The 8,587-nt window shown below is 45.4% G+C and overlaps 1 long non-coding RNA gene across 1 annotated transcript; it reads right to left on the bottom strand.

Moving 5' to 3' along the window:
* Positions 1-233: 233 nt before the first annotated feature.
* Positions 234-4,221, bottom strand: LOC125392121 (uncharacterized). Its single transcript, XR_007229398.3, has 2 exons — positions 4,095-4,221; positions 234-1,495 (listed from the first exon to the last, which is right to left on the bottom strand). It is a non-coding gene; the product is annotated as an uncharacterized LOC125392121 (long non-coding RNA).
* Positions 4,222-8,587: the final 4,366 nt, after the last annotated feature.

Genomic DNA, 8,587 nt, shown 5'->3' with positions numbered 1-8,587 from the left:
AGTGAACTCCGGCAACAGGCAAGTTCAGAGAACCAGACACACTTGGGCAGACGCGGGATCACCTCACGAAACCATAACGCCTACACAGCCAAACCCTCAAAAACAGAGAAGGCTCATCGCTGGGCTTGTTGGGAGAGAACAGAGAGCCATTTGATGGTCCAGGGTTTTAGTTCTGAAGATGAAAGGGATAATGGCTTCACAACACCACTCTCGGCGCGCAGGGAACACTCACACATGGTTAAATGGTAACTTTATGTTGTGTCTATTTCACCTCAACATCCCCATGCAATATTTTTATTAATTATTTGGGAAATTCATCAAATGTACCCTGATCACACTTGCTTCCCGTTTCTCCCAGGACTTGCACCCTCCCCTGGCCCCCAACCCACCAAGTCCAATCTGTGTTACCCATATACTCACTGGAGCTTGGCTTTAACGCTCAGTGGCCAGTCCCTTAAAGAAAACGGAGTCATTTCCCATCCATCCCCACCAGAAGCCATCAACTGTGAGAGCGACAATCGGCATCGTTATCATAGCTTTTAAAGAATCTCTTCAATGGCTTCCTGTGTAGACTGTTGCTTTCTGGAGGGCAGGAGGAGGGGTTGTCACAAAAACCTTCAATGTCTCTCATTTTCTGGTGAGTTCCTTGCTCATGGCAGCTGGTGGTAGCACAGACTGTGGACTCCAGCATAGTTTCCTGCGGCTGTTGAGCTCATGAACATCAATCTAGTCTTCAGTGGTGGCGAAGATCACGGACTTCGATGCAGTCGCAGGCGGCAGTAGTGAACTCACACACCAATATGGCCTCCGGCAGCATCATGGACCACGGGGAAACTTTCCAGGAGACTTAATCCAGAAAATGAATCAGTCTTTGCCTCTTGTTGTTGCTCAAGAGTCAGGGTGATCGGGGGATTGGGCAGCACATCGGAGACGGGACCTGGACCACCTGTGTACCAACAAACTGCTGTATACCATCCTGCGCTCAGTGTCAACCACGCTACCCTCGGGGTCAGCTGACCTGCCCTCGGGGTCAGCCGCCCAGCTGGTACCCAGGCACAGCCATCGGATTTGCAGAATGAGCCACCGAGTAAGTGGCTGCAGCAGCCCAGCAGGAGGCTACAGGGTGTGGTGGGCCCCATGGTGGCCCGAGCCTCCCAGCAGCCTGAGGACTGGCCCTACTCAGCAACAACAAGCTCCTTTGTCTGCCATAGCCAGGCTCTCACACCCGTTGCTGGCGCTGCGACTCTAGTTCCACTTCTTTCTTCCATGCGCGCCTCTCCTTGCCACCATCTTTTTTTTCCAGTTCCATGAAACTGCTTTTTAAAAAGCATCTTTCCAGAACACCTGCCGTTTTCCAGTTGTTCCAGAGCTATTTCGCTCACTGCAGGCTCAGCCTCCCTTCTCGTCCTCCCTCTGCAGCTGCCATCTTCCCGCGAAGCCTTTGCGGGTCTCTCAGGCTCCTCCGAGGGTGCTTGCGGCTGCTGCCATCTTCTCTCTGATGTTCAAATAGAAATCAAATTATGAAAAATCTTTCAGATATTGACAGTACTGGCTATCCACGTGGATAAAAATTTGGTCCCTACCCACAGACACAGATCTAATGTTGGCCTTTGCTCAGCACTCAAACACAGGTGGCCACAGTTAGGTGACAGTGGCTTTCCTGGTATATGGACAATAAAATAACAATACACTTTAATATGCTTTATCGTAACAACACTAGCTAAAATCTTGAGGGTTTATTGCATACTGTTTGCAATAAACAAATAAGCTCCTAGACAAGAAGAACTACCTCCAGAGCCCAAGCCCTTGTTCATTTGCACTTTCCATTGCACGATCAGTGATTACATGAAGTTCTGTCTCTTTCTAGAAGAGATGCAGAATTCACTGTATTCAGGAATGTAATTTAAAGTCATTTCCAACTGTGATCTATCCAGAAGCAAGAATCCATAGTGGACCAGAGAGAGAGAGCTCAGCAGATGGAGGCCTTGATAACCCATTTGATTCTTGGATGCCACAGGTGGAAAGAGAGAATCAGTCCCTGCAGGCCGTCTTCTGACATCAACATATGGACACACGTGCATATCCCCATACATGCACAAATAAATAAATGCCATGTTTTTTAAGCTTTTTAAACCATTTATATTTATGTGCATATGTGGACCTGTGTGAATTCAGGTACATCGAGTGTGTGTAGATGCCTGTGGAGGCCGGAAGAGGAGGTAGGTTCCCCTGGAACTAGAGTTATAGGCAATGGTGAACCACAGGCTGTGGGGTGCTGAGAACCAAACCCAGGTTCTCTGTGAGAGCGATATTCATTCTTTGCTGCTCAGCCATCTTTCCAGCACAAATAAATACAACTTTAAAAATTAAAAAAAATAAGTCTTGGCAATAGCCTTCTGAGATTTCATACATGCTGTAACTAGTCTGGAGAGGTTAATTATCCTCAGTGAACAGCCAGGAGGTGGTTCACTGTCAGTCACAACCATTGGCCCCCATGAGTGTGCTTTACAACATGAGTTCAGAAGCAGGTTTTCAGAAGACCAAGGGAAGCAGGGTGTCGCTGCTTTCATAGGCGAGTTGCTTTGCTTGAGCCTTCTCAATTCTTCCTGAGGTTCTATCTTATTTTTTATGAATGTGCGTGTTTTGCCTGAATGCTTGCATGTGCACTACCTGCATGCAGGGCAGACGAGGGCATCAGATCCCCCGCAGCGGCCATGTGGGTGCCAGAAACTGAACCCGATTTTCTGAAAGAGCAGCTAGTGCTCTTAACTGCTCCGCCATCTCGCCAGCCTGTTCCTTTATTTCTCCAGGACACAACTATTAAGCATGCACCATGTTCCAGAGGGCTGGGAACTGATGACACTAACTGACACCAAAGTAAGTACAAACAGAATGGGAAACTATTACAAAGAAGCCTGCTCTGGTCACAAAGAGGAAGAACTCACCATTTACACGGTGCATACAGTGCATGTCATTGAAACCGTCTTCAGTTTCACTGGTGTAGCATCTAAGTCGATGGGGTAGTAGAAAAAAAAATACTGGGAGTTACTTGGGATACAAGAAGACTGAAAAGCCTCTATACAGTCTACTGTAGATAAACACAACCAGTAAAGCTAGTGCACAGGGAGAGGGGAGTAACTGGAGAAGGGGGAATGATAAAACACCATTGTAAGCAATGATAGGACAATCTGCAGTAGACAAGAACACGGGAACAGTTATCTATCTCGTGACTTTTTAAAAGATACGTGGATAAAACGGCCCATTTTCCAAGCAGTAATTCGTAAGGGTAGGGAAATGTCAGATGAAAGGTAAACATCAGGGCCAAAGCTGTAAGACCCTAGAGGTTTGAAGTTGATATATTTTAGTAAAAGAAGGCTAGCAAAGGGGAGGAGTAAGAGCGTGGCAAATTGGGAAGGGCCACAGGGCCTTGATGACAGAACAAAGCAAATACAAAAAGCAGAAGCAGCAGCCAGTAGTGCCGAGCTGGCTGTAGCACGGGAGTGATTCTCCTACAGGGACTGTTCACTCGACCTTTAGACACTAGCTGCTAGAGGAAGCCAAGGGCTAGGAATATTTACGAGCTAATGGAGAAACACAACTCACCTCTCAAAAGTACACAATTTAAATTTGCTGGTCACAGAAAAGAGAATTCCCCAGTAAGAGGCCAAATGTTTGCCTTCTCAGAGTTTCACCCACAGAGAGCAATAAGCTGTCAACCCTCGATGCTGACGTTGAACTAGACCTTGGTAATGAGCGAGAACTAAGTCTGGAGACAACACACACGGTAGAAGGGGCAAGAAAGAAAGACCGTCGGAAGACAGGAAATGCCAAGGCGTCCGAATCAGCAGCTGCCCGATACTGCAGCTATTGCTACACACACCAGCAGCTGCTGGGGGTCCCTGGGGCCTCACCCATTTCATTCTCACCATCTGTGATGGTGAATACTGATCGTTGATGTGACAGGATCTAGCATCACCTAGGAGACAAGCTCTGGGCAAGTCTGTGAGGGAGTTCATTGAAGAAGGGAGGTTCGTCCCAGATGTGTGTGGTACCAGTCTACCGGTTGGAGTCCTAGACTAAGTACCAGCACTTACCTCTCTTAGCTTCCTGACTGTAGAGCTAATGTGATCAGCGACCTCAGGTTCTTGATAGCAGGATTTCCTTACCATGATAGAATGTGTCTTAAACATGAGCCCAAATCAACCAACCTTCCCTCCCTCCCTTACTTTTGTCAGAAACTTCCTGCAGTTATAGAGAAGTAGCTAACAAGGAACTGGTGAAGCTGCTTCCAGAGCCCAGGCCCTTGATGACCAGGCTTTGCTATTGCATCTTAAGCAAGTGTGCAAAATTCTCTCTCTTCTTTGAATGGAAGAGGAACAAGGTGTACACATGAACGCAGTCTAAAAACATTTTGCAGGTGTGATCTATTCAGCCCCAAGAACCTGTCTTATTTTTGAAAGTGTGTTTCTAGCCTGTCACGTGCGATGAAGGATTTGAGACTAGACCGAGAGGCTTACAGGGAGCAGACAGTATGTGCAGTGAGACTTTATGATAGCATAAACCAGTTTTCCCCTGGAGTGAGATATTCACAGCTCAGTGTTGGAGTGTGTGCCTTGTATGAACGTGACTCTAGATTCAGCCACAGAGCCAAAAGGAAATGAAAAAGGGATTCTCTGGGACTAGCAAGACGGCTCAGCGGATACAGTCTCTTACTATCAAGACTGATAGTCTGAGTTCAATCCCTAGGACTGATGCAAGGCAAGCTGTCTTCTGACCGCCACACGTGCTTGGGCAAACACATAAACACACTAAATACATAAATCCGTATAACAAAAATAATCTTTTGATTATTTTCAATTTTGAATATTATTAAAGACACATCTCAGAAATGTTATTATCCTTGGCAGAATTTATGTCCCAGACCTTTTTTGTTTACAGCCCCAGGGACTTGGACACAGCCAAGCCCTTCTTGGGGGATCGGAGCATCCTCATATGGGAACTCAGCAAGTACCGATTCACACCTGAGCTCGTCCCTGAAAGATAATGAATGACTTTGCAATAGCAGGCCTCAAAGAATAAACACTCATTCTCTGAAAACCCTGAAGATAAAATTTGCATGTCAGTTGCACTTCCTCATAACAAGATGAAAATTTGTTCGATGGCTGTGCATTTGCTAAAGAAGGAACTTATAAACACTGGAACACACTCTGAGAAGGGAAACAGGTCAGCAAGTGTCAGAGCAGATTAAGCACACCACTTCCCTAGAAACAACCAGGGGCGCTGAGATCAGGGGCGTGCTTAGCTCTCTGTCTCGGGTGCAGCAAGACCGTCTTCCTCTTGATTGCTTATTTAACTGTTCGATAGGATGGGCTGAGTTATAGTACCCTAAGATTCCAAAGTTGAAATTCCAATCTCCTGGTGCCTTGGAACAGGACTGTATTGTATTCTACAGAGGTAATTAAATTAAAATTGGGTCATTAAGGTTGACTAATCCAGTGTGACCAGTGTCCTTAAGGACCGAGCCCTAGCCGGGCAGAGATGGGAGATCATAAATTTGAGGTCAGCCTGGACTACAGAGTGAGAGTCCCGCTTCAAACTAAACAGAAGCAAACAAGGACTTTCGGCTCCTGACACAGAGGGGAGATGAAAAGAAAAGGGCCAGTGTGTGCAAGCCGGGAGGAGAAGCCTCGGAAGAAACCAACCTGGAACCTTTGATCTGGACTTCAGCCTCCACGTCTGTTGTTTGCAGCCTCCCAGGGAGAGGCTTTTTGTAGGCAGCCCTGGCCTTACCCCTTCCACTGTGTTCTCAGTACCTGGGTCCCTGTGCGCCGCAGAAGCTCACCAATACTGCTGTGCAAAGAGCTGCCTGGAGCTGGACGTCTGAGTCTGTTTCCTGGACTACAAGGATTTAAACGTTATCAGAAAGTGTTCAAAGGGGACATTTCTTCCTTTTGTAGAAGATATCGTCGAGCGTGGAGTTTTTAAAATTTATGTGTGTGACTGCATTTGTCTGTGTATGTCTGTGGGACTCTATGTGTACACAGGTAGATATCCTCCTCCATGATTCTCCCTCGATTCCTGTGAGGCAGGGTCAAACTTAAAGTAAATATATAGATGGCAGTGTTTTCAAAATGACTAATTCTCCCCTTTCTTATATTGTTTATTTTTTTCACAGTGGATGAGCATTATTTAGGAAATCTATGGGGCTCTTATTTTCTGAGTTATGATGGACACCAGCAAACCCCAGGAATTCCCCATCTCTGCCCTTTGAGGTATGGGATATAGTCATTTGGGACATGCTCAGTTTGTTATAAGGCTGCTGCAATGCAGACTCCAGTCCTAAAGATGCCACAGCAGGGCTCTTAACCACAGAACCAACTTTCCAGCCCCACCGAGTTTTTTTTTTAATAATGTCACCCATTGTTTAAAAAACTATAGGAAAAAATTATTCACTCAAACCCTACCAGTTAGATATTTACTTTAAATCACGACAGTTGATAGCCTTTACTATTCACGCATAGAACATATTTTAATATAGAAATAATACTGATTCATTTACCATTTTGGAACAGTTTTTCCACATCATGAAAAATTCTTCATAAGCATTTTCTAAAAAAAAGATTTTATTTTTACTAGTGTGTCTGTGTGTTTGCTATGAATGTGTGGTACTGGGACAAGTGCATGGGTGCCTGTCGGGGCTAGAGGGAGGCATCAGGCCCTCTGGGTGGAGTGACAGGCAGTTGTGAACCACCTAATGTGGGTGCTGGGAGCCGAACTCAGGTCCTCTGGATGAGCAGGGCTCACTCTTAACTGCTGAGCCACCTCTCCATCCCCTTCATGGATTTCTTAAACAGGTATAAAAGTTATAGTATATGTGCCTTTCATAATGGAAATTTTTAAGATTAGAATTTCATGTTTCTAGCCTTTCTCTTTCTTGTGTATGTGTGTGAGAGGGGGAGAGAGAAAGAGAGAGAGAGAGAGAGAGAGAGAGAGAAGGCATGTAAGTGTGGTGTGCATGTATGTGTAAATGTGAGCACACCCTCCACATGTACATGGAGAAGCCAGTGATCAACATCAGATGTCTCTATGGCTTTTCACGCTTTGGTTTTGTGACAGGGTCTGTCTGTCAGCCATCCTGGAGCTCACCAGTTTGGCTGGACAGAAAGCCTTCCAGAACTTGCCTGTCTCTGTTCTCTAATTGATAGGTGTCATAGCTACAGCCGAACTTAACTTTTTATAGGGTGCTGGGGCCTAGACTCAGCTCCTGATATTGGCACGGCAAGCACTTCCCTGACAGAGACCTCCCTCTAACTCACACACCTAGCTACTCCTAGCATAATTAACACTATAGTAAGCGTCTTTGGTGACAGAGCCTGTAAAAAAGATTTATTTTTATTTTATATGTATGAATATGCTCGCCTGCATATATGTATAGGCACCATGTGCTTGCCTGGTGCCCACGGAGTTCAGTACAGGGCACAGAACCCTCTGGAACTAGAGTTACAGAGAGTTGTCAGCCACCATATTGGTGCTGGGAATTGAGGTCTAGTCCCATACAAGAACACAAATGTTCTTAACTGATTAGCCATCTCTTCAGTCCTGGCACAAAAGCTTGTATCCATCCTTCTAACGCCCATCCTGGGGAGGGAGAGTCAGTTTTCTTCAAGGGTCGCCCTTAGCAGGGCAGCAACGCTCCAGTGGGTGATCCTCCACTCAGGAGTAAATGGGAAGTATAAACTGGACCCAGGGTCACTGAAAGCAATTGATTTATCAATTAATTAATAAAAAGACATGAAGCGGGAGGAGGTTGGGAGTAGACCTAGGAGGAGCTTGGGGAAAGGAGATGAATACAATCAAAATACAATGTACGAAATTCTCAAAGAATAAAACTATATTAAAAACACCATCCTATCACAATTATGCAAAAGATAAGCCATGGTAAGACCTTAATACATAACTTTTGATTGTTTTTTGAAAAACTTAAACCACTTTCTAGCTAATCCATAAAATCCTTCATTACACTTTATCCTTAAGCACTGCTTTTACAAGCCTTGCTAATTTAATAAAATGAAATGGGATCTGTGACATTTTAATTTATTAATACATTCTTTGAATAGTAATGACGTCTTCCACTTCTCCCCTATTTACAATTTCTCTTTTAAGAGGGGGCATCTCTAAACCTTGTATAATGGTTCACATAGGTAATCCCAGTACTGGGGAGGCTGAGGCAGATGTAGTCAGCAGGCCAGACTGGGGTTACACAGTGCGTTCTAGGCCAGCCCGGCTATGGAGCGACACTTTGTCTCAAACAAAGAGAGACAAAGAAAGAGAGCATAAGAGGGAAGAAGGGAGCAGGAGGGAGAGAAAGAAGGGAAGAGGAAAGGAGGGGGGGACAAAGGAAAGATGAAAGGACAGGGGGCAGATGGAAGAGGCTCTTTCTCAAAGCACACGGTAAAACCATGGTACTGCCTGGCCTTCAGTCACAGCCTTGATTCCTCAGTCAAGGAGACGGTACATCCTAGAGTCGTCTCAAATCTTATCATCACGGACTGACAAACAATAACACAATTTTCACTGTTCAGAACAG

Source organism: Myodes glareolus, chromosome 12 (genome assembly GCF_982192425.1).
Source record: "Myodes glareolus chromosome 12, mMyoGla1.1, whole genome shotgun sequence".
NCBI classification, from domain to species: Eukaryota; Metazoa; Chordata; class Mammalia; order Rodentia; family Cricetidae; genus Myodes; species Myodes glareolus.
This window is presented reverse-complemented; position numbering and strand designations above follow the sequence as displayed.